At 38.9% G+C, this 13724-nt stretch overlaps 2 protein-coding genes across 10 annotated transcripts in view; one reads left to right on the forward strand and one right to left on the reverse strand.

Moving 5' to 3' along the window:
• Positions 1-13724, forward strand: part of LOC114643026 (tripartite motif-containing protein 16-like) — a 1170030-nt gene that overhangs the window by 1145805 nt on the left and 10501 nt on the right. The window lies entirely within an intron of this gene.
• LOC114641537 (tripartite motif-containing protein 16-like) overlaps positions 1-13724 on the reverse strand; it is a 721005-nt gene that overhangs the window by 367095 nt on the left and 340186 nt on the right. The gene's annotated exons all lie outside the window — the stretch shown is intronic.

Consider the following 13724-nt stretch of genomic DNA (forward strand, 5'->3'; position numbering starts at 1 on the left):
ACACTAAAATACAAAAACGAAGTAGACAGTAACACTAAACCGGAACACCGGCACACCGCGTCTACTAAACACTAAGAAACACTAAAGGAAAAAATACAATTCAGTAAGTACCGCGTCTACTAAACAGTAAATCAGTAAAGGAGAAAGGACTAACTGCGTCAGCTGTGGAGCTCAGCTCGGAGCGAAATCAAGTGAATGAAATGAGGTGAGTGGGAGGGGAGATGATCACGTGACTCCAACACCCGCCTTAACTCTCCGTCCCTCCACAAACACACAAACATAGCCACACGGATCTCAACTCTCCTTTATATATATAGACAAAATTCCCTCTATCCCAAAGACACCACTGAAAAATTATATACATAACCTATTTACCCCGAGCCCACGAAGTTACAGTTATAAAAGAAAATTTAAAGCCCTCCCTTGCCCCTAAACAATAAATGAATACACACAGAATACAAAACACAAACACAGATCAAAACAAATGGCAATTGAAATGGGTGTGATATATGAGTCCAGAGTTATTAAAATCCCGAATTAAATGAATACTGTCTGAAATATTTTGCTTCTTCCTGAAAAAAACACAAACCAATCTCACCGTGTGAGTCCTCAGCAGTGGCAGAATGAAATCCGAACCCCGGGGTTTCTTCTCACTGGCTGTCGCAGTGAAGTTCAGGAAAATGAAAAAGTAAACAATAAAGTTACTCAGTGGTTGCAGGAGATGATTTGGAAGATGAAAGTGAAAATGACTCCTTTCTCCTCTCTGCCTCTCCTTTCTTTTTGATTTCCTTGTCCTTCTCAGTTCTTCACTCCTTTCATTTAAAATAGAAATATCCCGGATGTAATGATTGTGGAAATAGGAGATTCCAGGCTCGGGATCACGGTCTCCCTGCATTGTCCTTCCCCATTTGTTTTCTGGGAACAACATTTATTTACACACACACACGCACTCGATAGTAAATGGGACAATGTAAACAGAATGCGACTCAGCACAAACACAAAAAATACCTACTATTATGTAGACCTGCTACCAACTATTAATTTCCAGAAGCACTCAGAGGTAAAAGACATCATAATGAAAAGTGTTGAAAAACAAAATGTCATCAGGCTGATCCACACCTGACATTGTTCATCCACAGTCCAGCTCTTTTAAAATTTCATATTGCTTCCATGTTTGCAGACTTTTCCTGCCTTATATGCCCTTCTTTAAAACTTAACACCCTGCCCCTTGATTGTCTACCAGTTGGTCTTTTTTAGACTTTGACACATTTGTTTCACTAGAATTGACCCATTTTTGGGTTTTCTTTACACCTTTCAGTCCACACCTTCTGATCTCTTGATCCTAATAGATGGACAACCGCTACTCCTGAATTCTGTCCTGTTTATTTCACAATACTGTGGACAGGTGGCTTCTTCTCTCTTTGGTGTTTAAACATTCTGTATTAATAAATAGTCCGGAATTACACTGATGAACTCTGTATCTGCTTCATAGGGTTTCCCAGTTAATATTTGGAAATAAAGTCCACCATTACTATCATATCCTCTGTAAATGTGCATTTTTTCAAATAGTTAAAAACATGGAGATATTTTTTCAGTTTGCAGTGTTTTTTGTATTATCCTCATCGCTGCAGACTCATTGGAGATAAGCTGACAGTTAAAATACAATTACAAACATTTCAAATTACAAAATGAACACACATAAGAATAAAGATTAGTTTAAACAGACATTAATACATAGTTATTGTCTGTTTTTTTCACCTGTATTATTATCATTCTTTAATTTAATATTATTTATTGTATCAGTATGCTGCTGCTGAAGAATGTGAATTTCCCATTGGGATTAATAAAGTATCTATCTATCTATCTATCTATCTATCTATCTATCTATCTATCTATCTATCTATCTATCTATCTATCTATCTATCTATCTATCTATCTATCTATCTATCTATCTATCTATCTATCTATCTATCTATCTATCTATCTATCTATCTATCTATCTATCTATCTATCTATCTAAACAAAGCAACTTCAACTGGGTAACATAAAAGGATCAAACAGGACACCTCCATTAATATCATCATCGAGACAAGGCCAGCTAACAAAAGAGAAGAGGAAATCAGAAACAACAACTGTCAGCACATCTGGAGGAAATAAACCTCTGTAGGTTCAGCGGCCATTTTGAACTGAGAGAAGTCAGACACGTCTGAAGACCTCAGCCTACTGGCCACCCACCTCCTTGTGGTCCTTCTACTGTACACGTCTCTGCTGGGCAGGCTAATCAGTCCTTTAACTCTTCAATTGCAAGGCTCCCAATATATCAGGTGTCTCAGTCATGGGCTACTAAAGAGCTTGGCAGTGGAGAAGTGGAACAAAAAAATACTGGAGCAAAAAGAGAAAGATAATAGTGGGCGATTGGTAAGAGTTCATGATGATTATATTACTTACACTTTTATACAAATGAGTAACAAACAGAGACGTAATAAGCACAGCTAACAGTCAGCCCTACCAACTATGCCAGGCTAAAGTGGCGACTCGTCGGCCTGAGAGTGAAGGGGCATCTCTTATATGAGTAGCCCGATCAGATCACTGCTAGAAGTTTGACCTCCCTCTGTTGTTTTATTAATCCTTGGACTCTTTAGAAGACTGAAATCGTGAGATCTTAATGTGCACTCGGTGTGAATGTACAGATAAGTTCAGGTACGTACAGTAAGTGGGGCCTCAGCCATTTAAAGCTGGATATGCCTGTTTGACACTCTTATCTGTATTTGGTGGTCTGTAGCCCACTCCTAATGTCAGGCCTATACCCATAATGCTCTCTGGTCAAATCTCTATACCCTCACAGATTTGAAGCAGTTGGTTATTAATGAAATTCTACACCACCAACACACACTGACATTTCTAAATTTTTTGTATCCATTTCTGTTCTTGGCCTCCCTTGGCCTTAGTCAGGTTTCATTTCCTGCCATTCATTTGTTTTCTTTTTGATGACCTCGCATATTTAAATCTCCTATTTAAAATGTACTGCCAATTTTATTTTGATTTATCCCCTGTAGTCAAGACTTTTAACCCTGGCCCTTTGTAAACTCACGCTCATGTTAGTTCTGTTCACTTTCGCTCTCATTAGAGGCTTTCACTCTTTTGTGACCTACTCTTATTATTATAATCTTTTTAATTTATTAGTCTTGTGTTTTTGTTTTCCAGTCCCCTAGTCTGATTCTATTCTCAGGTTTTCCTCAAGTGCTGCTTTAGTGAAATTACAAGGTGAGTCCTCCTGTCACCATTCATTTCTCATCATTCATTAAGTTTTTCTCTTTCATTTGCTTTTCTGTCTCTTTTTTCTTTTGTTCTTGTTTCACTTTTCCATTTTCCACGTTGCCTGTTGTTATGTTGGTTGTGATGTTTATCTCTTACTACAGGAGTTTAGTTCGCGTCACTTCTTATTTTTTAATTCTATTTTATTTTGTTAGAAAATTAAGCTGATTGCCTTGAAGGATATGTTTTTATGTCCTTGATATGGGTTTGCTGTGTTTTATAAAGTGTTTGATATTTGAAGTCTGTTGACGTAATAAAAATGTTTCTTCACCACTAATATAGACATGAAGTGAGTGGACTGATCTGCCCAATCTGACTCACCCGATACCCGCAGGTCTCCATTTGTCACACCTTCATCAGTGTTCTTCATCACAGACTCACGTCTTCTTATTATTTCTGATTTCTTTTTCTCTTCTGCAGTTTTATTCCAGCTTCTTGTCTAACTGATTATATGTCCAGACACTCACTCCTTTAAACAATTTAAGATTTGTTACGTCACTCTCATTCATTGGCTCATTCATCACTGTATTGATGTTATTTTACTATTTCATATTTATATATATCTGAGGTGGGCTGGCTCCCTGCCTAGGGTTTGTTTCCTGCCTGGCGCCCTGTGTTGGCTGGGATTGGCTCCAGCAGACCCCTGTGACCCTGTAGTTAGGATATAGCGGGTTGGATAATGGATGGATGGATGGATATTTATATATATGTACTATTCTGATTTTGATGTTATTTTTTGTTCATATTATATTAATGTATTTCTCTTTAAAGTATATGATTTTTTTTTGTATTAGTATATATATATTTTTTTACTTTTTTGACTTTCCTATTAATTTCCACCCCAGCTTATCCCTTAGTTTTATTAATATCACTGCCTGTTTCTGATTATGAGTTCTTAAACTCCTTGTTAAAAGTCCACGACTGACCTCCTTGTTTGACATCCCATAACATCAGTGGATCCCATGTCATGGTTGCAGCTGCCACCTGCTGTAAAAATCCCCCTGATGCCCCTTAGCCCTGTGCCCCTCCATCTTAAACCCAATGTGAGCCTCATGTTAAACTCTCTGATCTCTCAAGTCCTCCCAGGAGTGTCTTGTGTCACAGACAGCACTTCTGATAAGACCACCGGGTGTCTTCTCCTCTATTTTCACTCTTTTCTTACACAATTGCCATCCTGCTCTTACTTTTGTCACTTACTGTGACGTTGACAATGACAACTGCATCTGCGCCTCTCTGTAAAATAGCCAAGCCACATGCCCTCTAAGTCATAAAGCAGCCCACTGTGTGTGACTCGTTTGCTCTTCTTCATTTTTGAACTCTGAGTTAGTTAACTTTCACTTGTGTTATTATTTATTTCTCTGATCTTCAGTTGTAATGTTTTCTTTAAGTATTTCTGTTTGTGACTCCTTTGATTTATTGTCAGATTTCTTTGAGCTCATTAAACTCCTCTTCAGATTTCACTTTTTACTGAACTCCTCAGACTCACTCATATCTTCTCGGCCTCAGTTATCTCACTTGACTCCATAAAATGACCAAACACTTGATAAAGTTCTCACAAGTCTCAACTCCACAATGGCCTTGTTGGTCCTACAATTGCAGTCCTTAGTCATCCGAAGTCTCCTGGGTTTGCAGGTTTCTTTAGTTTTTATGTGTGAGGCTTTGATATCCTGGTTGTCGATGTGATGTCCTCTCAATCTCAAGGACTGACTTGTACATCAGTGAGCCTTCAGCCTGTCTCCTTTATTTGTAGCTCTCTTCAAGCACAAACTTCATCTTGAATTGAACTGTTACATTAAACCTTTATTTGAATGTTTGTGTGATATTCATATTTGTTTAATTAAATATCTGTGTGTCACCTACTGTGTCAATATGAAGACAAGTGTGACAGAAACAGTAAGTTGTGTCATGGGATGTGAAACAAATGTGTTGTACAAATTTAATCATTCAAAATGACACCATGAGCTCAGAAAAAGGAAGAGAATTCTGATAAGACCCCCATGTGTCCTCTTGTGTGTCCAAACAGAAACAGCTGGGGGCGACACTGAGGGGAATTAGGAGGAGACTTGAAGAGAAAGAGAAGAAACTGAGGGAGACGAGGAAGACAGTGGAGGAGATGAAGGTGAGTGGAATTAAGACGACACTTCATATCAAAGAGAGGAAAAAAAGTAAAAGGGCTGTGAGAGTTTGTGGTGATGACGTGTGAGGACAGGGAGATGGAGAAGGAGAGAAGATGGTTTATTGTGTCCTTCATGGCGTTTCACTGCTGACAGCATTTCATGTTTTAGTCATTAGGAATTCAGACAACAAGACCCTCATGTCCTCAGGTTTCAGGTGACTTCACTCCCCTAACAATAACTCATAATGAAGGTTGGCACTGATGTTCAGAGTTGGATCAGTCGACACAACATTCCCTAATGGAGTTTCTCTGTTCATTCTGATATGTCGCAGCTTTATTGGACTCCATAAGGGAAGGTGTTAGGCTGTTGGACTGAGTGCTGATAACGCGCACCTCCACGTATTTTTTTTTAAGCATTAATATTTTATGACAAAGCACAGTAAGGTGGTGCAGTGGTCACTTATGTTGCCTTCCAGGTCACCATTCGTTTTCCATATGTAGTTCACCATTCTAGTACTTCTCCCACATCCTCCATGTCATTTTGGTTTATTGGCAGTGACTGTAAATTGTTCCATTATGATTTCTGGTGTGGATTTTCTTTGTGACCTGGCCACACATTTGACTGCCACATATCTGACTGTCTAGAGTTGCATCCTGTTTTATGTCCAATTCTTCCAGGATCCATTTATCTATTTATTTACACATTTCTGAGCCTGGACAGATAAAATTGTTCCAATCTGATTTATCTGTCAGACTTACATTTAATAGCCTAGCATCACATAATGTCTTATAGTACTTAACACTGCAGGACCAGACAACTAGAATGTGTCCTTCTTGTCAAAGAGAGTGGGCAGAGCACAATGTGTCCCTCAGTGTGGTGCAGTCCAATAAAGACACAGAAGTGACTGTCATTGATGAACAAGTGACTGAACGTGAGCCCTCCTGACAAACTGACCTCCATACTGGTTTATACTTTTATGTTTTTCTTGTTGTATTATAGAGGAAAGCCAAGCATAATGACCCCTTTTATTGGCGAACTAAAAAGATTACAATATGCCAGCTTTCGAGATAACTCAGGCCCCTTCTTCAGTCAAGATGTAATACAGAGACTGGAGTTCCCTGTGTTTATATACACACTCTAGGACAAGAAACAACATTGGTAAATCTTTAAATGAGAAATTTTAAATGTAAAAAATTAATAGATTCATTAAGGCTAAGGTTAATTTAACAAGAGAGAGAAGAACAATGTATGGTCAAGATCTCTGGATAAGATAACTGTCCAACAAAGTCTTTTGAGGTTTGTAATGAGTTCTTTCAGTACAGTGTGGGTCTGTAGTCAGGCTGTCTGTCATTCTGAGAGATGTAAACAGTCCTCATATCTGACCATAAAACTCTTGTCTCTATTCAGTCCATGTTGTAATGTATTAAATTTTAGCATGAGTTTAACTTCCCATTCTTTTCTCTCTTGCTGTGTTTTGAAGTTGCCCATAAGCACTGGGACTTTAAAGTCCCTCTCACAGTGTCCATTGCTGTTGAAGTGGGCCACTACAGGAACATCTGTGTTGCCATGTTTAATGTGGCACCTGTGTAAATTCATTCTCTGGCGGAGTGTTTCTCCAGTTTCTCCCACATAGAGTGCAGTGTCAGGACATTTCATGCAGAAAATTAGTAGACTACATTAGATGATCTGCAGGAAAATGATCCCTTTATGTGATGTTCAAGTCGGCAGTGTGGTATAACTATACGGTCTGTATCATAGATGTGGGCACATGTGTTGCATCTTTTCTGTAGGCATGGAGATGTGCCATTTTCTGTTGGTTCACTTAGGGAGCTTCGGACAATTAGTTGTTGAAGGTTTGGTGGTTGTCTGTATGCCAGGAGGGGAGGTTCAAGAAATACATTTTTCAGTGTTTGGTCATTGTTTAGTATTGGCTGAAGTTCTTTTATAATTTTTCGAAGTGTTTCAAGATGTGGGTTGTAGGTGACAACAAGGGGGATGCGGTTCTTGTTGTCTTTGTTTTTATATTCCAGAAGGTTGTCTCTGGGTATGGCAGTAGCTCTTCTTATTTGAGTGTCTGTTGTTTTGGGGGTGTAACCTTGTCTGATGAAATCTTGTCTGAGCTCCAGCAGTTGTTGATCCCGGTCTGTCAGGTCTGAGTAAATACGATTGTACCGTATTGCTTGGCTGAAAATAATGGAGAACCTTATATGCTTGGGGTGGAAGCTATCACTTTTCAGGTAGGTCCATCTGTCTGTCGGTTTGTGAAAAACAGAAGTTACAAGGGTGTTGTCTTTCAGTTGAATGGTGGTGTCAAGGAAGCTGACTTCTGTTTTTGAGTAATTCAGCATCAGCTTTATGTTGGGGTGAAAACAATTATATTCATTATGAAAATGGAGGAGGTCCTTCTCACTGCCAGTCCAGATTATGAAGATATGCACATTAGTGAAACATGAAATCCCCCATCTAAACCCTCACTGACTGCTCACTGGCACTCCTCACCTAGATCTGTGTTCCTCAGTCTTTTCCTGAAAATTGCTTTCATTAATTTATTTGTGATTTATATTAAACTTACATTAGTGCCCATCCAGTTGAAATATAACCCATCCCAACTTCTTCTGACACCAAGATTTCAGATGTACATTAAGCCTTCTTGGTGATCTCAGGATTTCCACCTGTTTGTAGCACAGGTGGAAATCCTGAGGTCACCACTTTGTCAGTTTTGCTTCTTAGCTTTGCACCCAACTCTTTGCCCTGTAGAACTGGCAGTCTGATCTCCATATTTCAATTGTACAATGACAACTAGACAAGCTTGATGATGACATTTGGATCCTGCACTGCTCTGGCCAGGAGCCTATCCAGCTATCCACAAAGGTTTTCTATCTGAGTACCCAACACAGCATGTGAGACTCTCTGTATTTGGAGCAAAACTTCATCTCAATTCCCATAATAACTGAATCCCTTACTATGACTACTTTTAGGGCTCCTCATCCCTGCGTACTGTCTCAAAGATATCAGAGTCACTGTGCAGCTCTGCAAGGTCTCTGAAAACAGCTGAACACCTCCAGCTTTGGGGTTGGTGATCCTGGACAGTGTGCACCTCATACCCCACACTTACATCTGACTGTGACCCACCTGCACACTAACCTTCACCTCAAAGACACTCGGGTGAGCCATACAAATAAATGTCACAGTGGCAATTATTATTAATAATGAAAACTTAAATAAACGAAATAGAAATGCAGTAACCTTATATATAAAGACTCACAACTCTGAGGATTACAATTGAATACAGTTGGGTGAAGGTTAATAAGCAAAGAAACAATTAATGTACTGTGGTGGGTTGGCACCCTGCCCGGGATTGGTTCCTGCCATGTGCCCTGTGTTGGCTGGGATTGCCTCCAGCAGACCCTCATGACACTGTGTTCGGATTTAGCGGGTTGGAAAATGGATGGATGGGCAATTAATGTAATTAAATTACAACAGATCAGCTTTTCTGCACAATACAAATTCTTCTTCTTCTTCTTGTTACTTCTCAACTCTCAATCCCTGGATGACCAGGAGAGGCTCTTTTAAAGACACACCTCTGTAACACTACCAGAGTCCTCACAGGACAATAGAGCTGTCCTGCCAATGACTCTCATAGATCATACAGAACTCCATATTAAGACTTCACATTCCATATCGTCTTTCAGGTGCCTTAAGGAGATACTGCTACCCAGAATACCAAGGGTCTGCTACAGCCCTTATCCTAAATCAAATTATCCATCACTACATCAAAATACCAACAGAAGTGTTTTATGACTGTTTTTTTTTTATTTGCTGACTCAATTTTATATTTTTCTCCTATCCAACCAGATCTCTGTGGAAAGAGTGATGAAGGAACATGAGAAGAGCTTCACTGCTCTGATATGGTGCATTGAGGAAGCTCACAAGAAACTGAATGAGAAGATCAGAGAACAAGAAAAGATTGAAATGGAGAAAGCTGAAGGAGTCATGGAGCAACTAGAGAAGGAGATTGAGGAGCTGAAGAGGAGAGAAGCTGAACTGAAGGAGCTTTCAGAGACCAAGAACCATCTCCACTTCCTGCAGGTGGGAGTGACACTTCACAGGGTGATCAGACTGGGGTGTGTGGAACCTGAGAAACTTTATAGTCAAATTCAAAGGATCTGAGGAGCTTTTACAAATGGCAAGAACAGGCCATTCAGCCCAATGTCACGTTTGCCTAACATTTCCACAATTTATGCAAAACTCTCAAAGTTCCTGCCTTTATCTCTGGTCATCAAATAGCATCCTATGGTCTACGTATAAACTCCCACCTCAATTTTACTTCACTGATCAATGTGACTCTTCTATGACCTTTTTTAATATGAAAATTGGAAATATCCACCAGCAGTTGACTTCTCTTGTAAACTCTGTACATGGAACATTTTATGATCCCCCTTCTTCTTCTTTTCTTACTATTTTTAAACTCCCAACTATGGTTGAAATATCTGATATTATTAGAAATTCTAAGCCCTCTACCTGTCAGCTGGCTCTAGTTCCTACTGATTTCTCTTTCCTCTCTAATAACTAACATCATACATTCTTCCCTTATCTCTGGTCTTCTTCCTTTATCTGTTAAATTGGCTGTGATAACTCCAATTCTCAATAAATCTGGTGTGGATCCCTACAAATTAAATAATTATGATTCAATCTCAAATTTACCTTTCCTTTAAAAAAACACTTGGAAAACTGTTGCCGTACAGGTTGACTCTCAGCTTACTGACAATCATTTGTTTGAACAATTTCAGTGTGGCTTTCATCCATTTCACAGTACGGAGAGAGCCCTGGTTAAAATCACCAATGACCTGCTGATGGCCGCTGACTCGGGGCTGTTGACCGCACTTGTGCTCCTTGATCTGAGCCCTGCCTTTGGTACAAAATCTCATGATATTCTCCTTGAGAGATTAAAATCGATTGGCATTATTGGCACTCCACATGCCTGATTCAAATCTTATCTCTCAGATCATACACAGTTTGTACAACTAAAAAATTTCAGATCCCAAGTTTCCCCAGTTGTTAGTGTTGTTCCCCAGGGCTCTGTCTTGGGTCCCCTTCTCTTTATTATTTATCTTCTGCCTCTTGGTCGTATCTTTAGGAAATTTGATATTCACTTTCACTGTTATGCTGACAACCCCCAGCTCTATCTGTCTACTAAGCCTGATTCCACTCTTCCACCTTCTTTCCTCTTTGACTGTCTGCAAGAGGTTAAATCATGGCTGTCTACTAATTTTATTAAATTAAATAGTGATAGAACAGAAGTTCTTCTAGTAGGAACTAAATCTGTTTTGGACAAATGTGATAATATTTCATTGACTATTGATAATTCTCTAATCTCTTCTTCCTCCCATGTTAATAGCTAAGGTGTCGTTCTTGATAGCACCTTAAAATTTTATGCTAATATTAATATTATAACTCAGTCTGCATATTTCCATCTACGTAATTATAAACTGTTTATGCTCATCTCTTTCAGCTACCAGCACTGCTATTCCCGTTCATGCTCTGGTCACATCTTAGATAGATAGATAGATAGATAGATAGATAGATAGATAGATAGATAGATAGATAGATAGATAGATAGATAGATAGATAGATAGATAGATAGATAGATAGATAGATAGATAGATAGATAGATAGATAGATAGATAGATAGATAGATAGATACTTTATTAATCCCAGGGGGAAATTCACATATTCCAGCAGCAAAAATATTAAATTAAAGAGTAATAAAAAATGCAGGTAAAAAACAGACAATAACTTGAATAATGTTCAACGTTTACCCCCTCTGGTGGAATTGAAGAGTCGCATAGTTTGGGGGAGGAATGATCTCCTCAATCTGTCAGTGGAGCAGGACAGTGACAGCAGTCTGTCGCTGAAACTGCTCCTCTGTCTGGAGATGACACTGTTTAATGGATGTAGTGGATTCTCCATAATTGATAGGAGCCTGCTGAGTGCCCGTTGCTCTGCTACGGATGTCAGACTGTCCAGCTCTATGCCAACAATAGAGCCTGCCTTCCTCACCAGTTTGTCCAGGCGTGATGCATCCTTCTTCTTAATGCTGCCTCCCCAGCACACCACTGCGTAGAAGAGGGCACTCGCCACAACCATCTGATAGAACATCTGCAGCATCTTACTGCAGATGTTGAAGGATGCCAGTCTTCTAAGGAAGTACAGGCGGCTCTGTCCTTTCTTGCACAAAGAATCAGTATTGGCAGTCCAGTCTAATTTATCGTCCAGAATCTTGTATTGATTATTGTAAGTCTGTCCTCTCTGGTCATCCTCAGGAACTCCTTTACAACTTCAGCATGTTCAGAATGCTGCAGCTCGTATTATTACCAGAACACCTTCCTTTGAACACATCACTCCAGTCCTTCAGCAGCCTCACTGGCTCCCTATTAAATATCACATTGATTTTAAGATTATGCTAATTACTTACAAGACCCTCCATAATCTTGGACCTCCTTATCTTTCTGATCTTCCCCACATCTCCATTCCTTCTTGTATCCTTAGATCTTCTTCCTCTCTTTATCTTTTTACACCTCCTGCTCACCTGACTACCATGAGGTTTAGAGATTTCAGCCAAGTGGCCCCTCGACTCTGGAACTCTCTGCAGAAGATATTTGTAATTTCAATTTCAATTTGTAATATCAACTCTCTTCCTATCTATAAATCTCGTAATAAAACACATCTTTTTAAGATGGCTTATTCTGTTTGATATGAATTATAGTTGAAAAAGTTAAATTTAATTTTATTATTGTATTTATTCTAGTTTTATTGTACTGTAATATTTTATTAATTTTACATTGTGGGTGTTGCTATGAATGTATTCTGAAAGGTGTCCTTGTGTGCCTTGAAAGGTGTCTATAAATAAAAAATACATAAATTATTATTATTATTATTATTATTATTATTATTATTATTATTATTATTATTATTATTATTATTTTTTTTTTATTATTATTATTATTACCGATAGGCAGGTAAATATGCAGTTGTTTGTTTAAGGAAGCAGATTTGTATGAAATGTGTTCTTAGTAAGTTCCATTTTAAATGACACCACCTGACTAAAGAAGACACCAACTCCTTCATATCTTTAAACACTTCTGTCATGTCACCTCCTCATGTCTCTGTCCTTTAACTGATGACATTCAAATCCTTCAGCATTTCCTCACAGCTCAAAGCCCACAGTCCAGTCTGGTGTCTCTTCTTCTTCTCAACTTTCTTTTCTGCTGTTTTCTCATTTCTCTAACACACAATATTCCTGATGTGGTCCCACAAGTGTGTTCTACAGGGCAGATTACAGAACTGGGATGAGCACACAAAAGGCTCCAATGTCTTTTTGATAAGTCACACACTTTCATCCTGTTATTCCAAATCTTCCCCCACAGCCTCACATTTCAGTTTCTTTAAATGGCAGAAATACCAAATTGTCTCATTGTGATTGCTAGTACGGGTCTGACCCTATAATGAACTGGCAGACTGTCCAAGGTAGCACACTCTCTGATGCCCAGTTCTGTCAGGAATCATTTATGAGAAAGGTCTCATCCAGCAGAGACAGAACTCTTCACACACATTTCTGTGCCCAGACAGACCAAACTTATCCAAACTAATGTATTTAGTGCAGACTCACATTAAACAGATCAGCACCATCTAGTGCACTAAAATACTAAACACAGCCAGTTCAGACCACTGGGTTGTGTATTTAGTTCAAAGAAAGTAGGTGGGCACAATGTGTCACTTAACACTGTGTAGTCCAATCCAGACACAGAGGTGACAGATGAAGAAGTAGAAGTGAAGGAGAACCAACCTCACAGACTGACCTTCACTTCGGTTTATGGTTTTATGCTCATCTGCTGACCATGACATTTTTCAGCTGGCATGGTGTGCAAAGTCTTGTTTTATGTCTTTTTTGTTTATTTATTTCTGTTAATGTTGATTTTATTGAGTATCTGCATAATTCTTTGTATTTGATCCTGCTTATAAGCTGCCTGTGTTACATTACATGTGTTCTGTGTGTGGCTCACCAAGAGGTGGACCATCTGCCAATCACTGCCAGGAGCTTCCCTTTCACCCTATAAATCCTGAGGGTCTCCCACAGTTTCATTATGAGTGCGCTCTGCGAGTTTGTCAAGTTTTTATGTTTTTTTGACTGTGTCTTATGCTTTTGAGATTTTCTGGATTTTTCAGCCTGTGCTTTATTTTTATTTTTCAAACAATCTCTTTGGATTCTGTTTTGAAACTTTGTTTGCTTTG

Source organism: Erpetoichthys calabaricus, chromosome 5 (assembly GCF_900747795.2).
Source record: "Erpetoichthys calabaricus chromosome 5, fErpCal1.3, whole genome shotgun sequence".
NCBI lineage: Eukaryota > Metazoa > Chordata > Cladistia > Polypteriformes > Polypteridae > Erpetoichthys > Erpetoichthys calabaricus.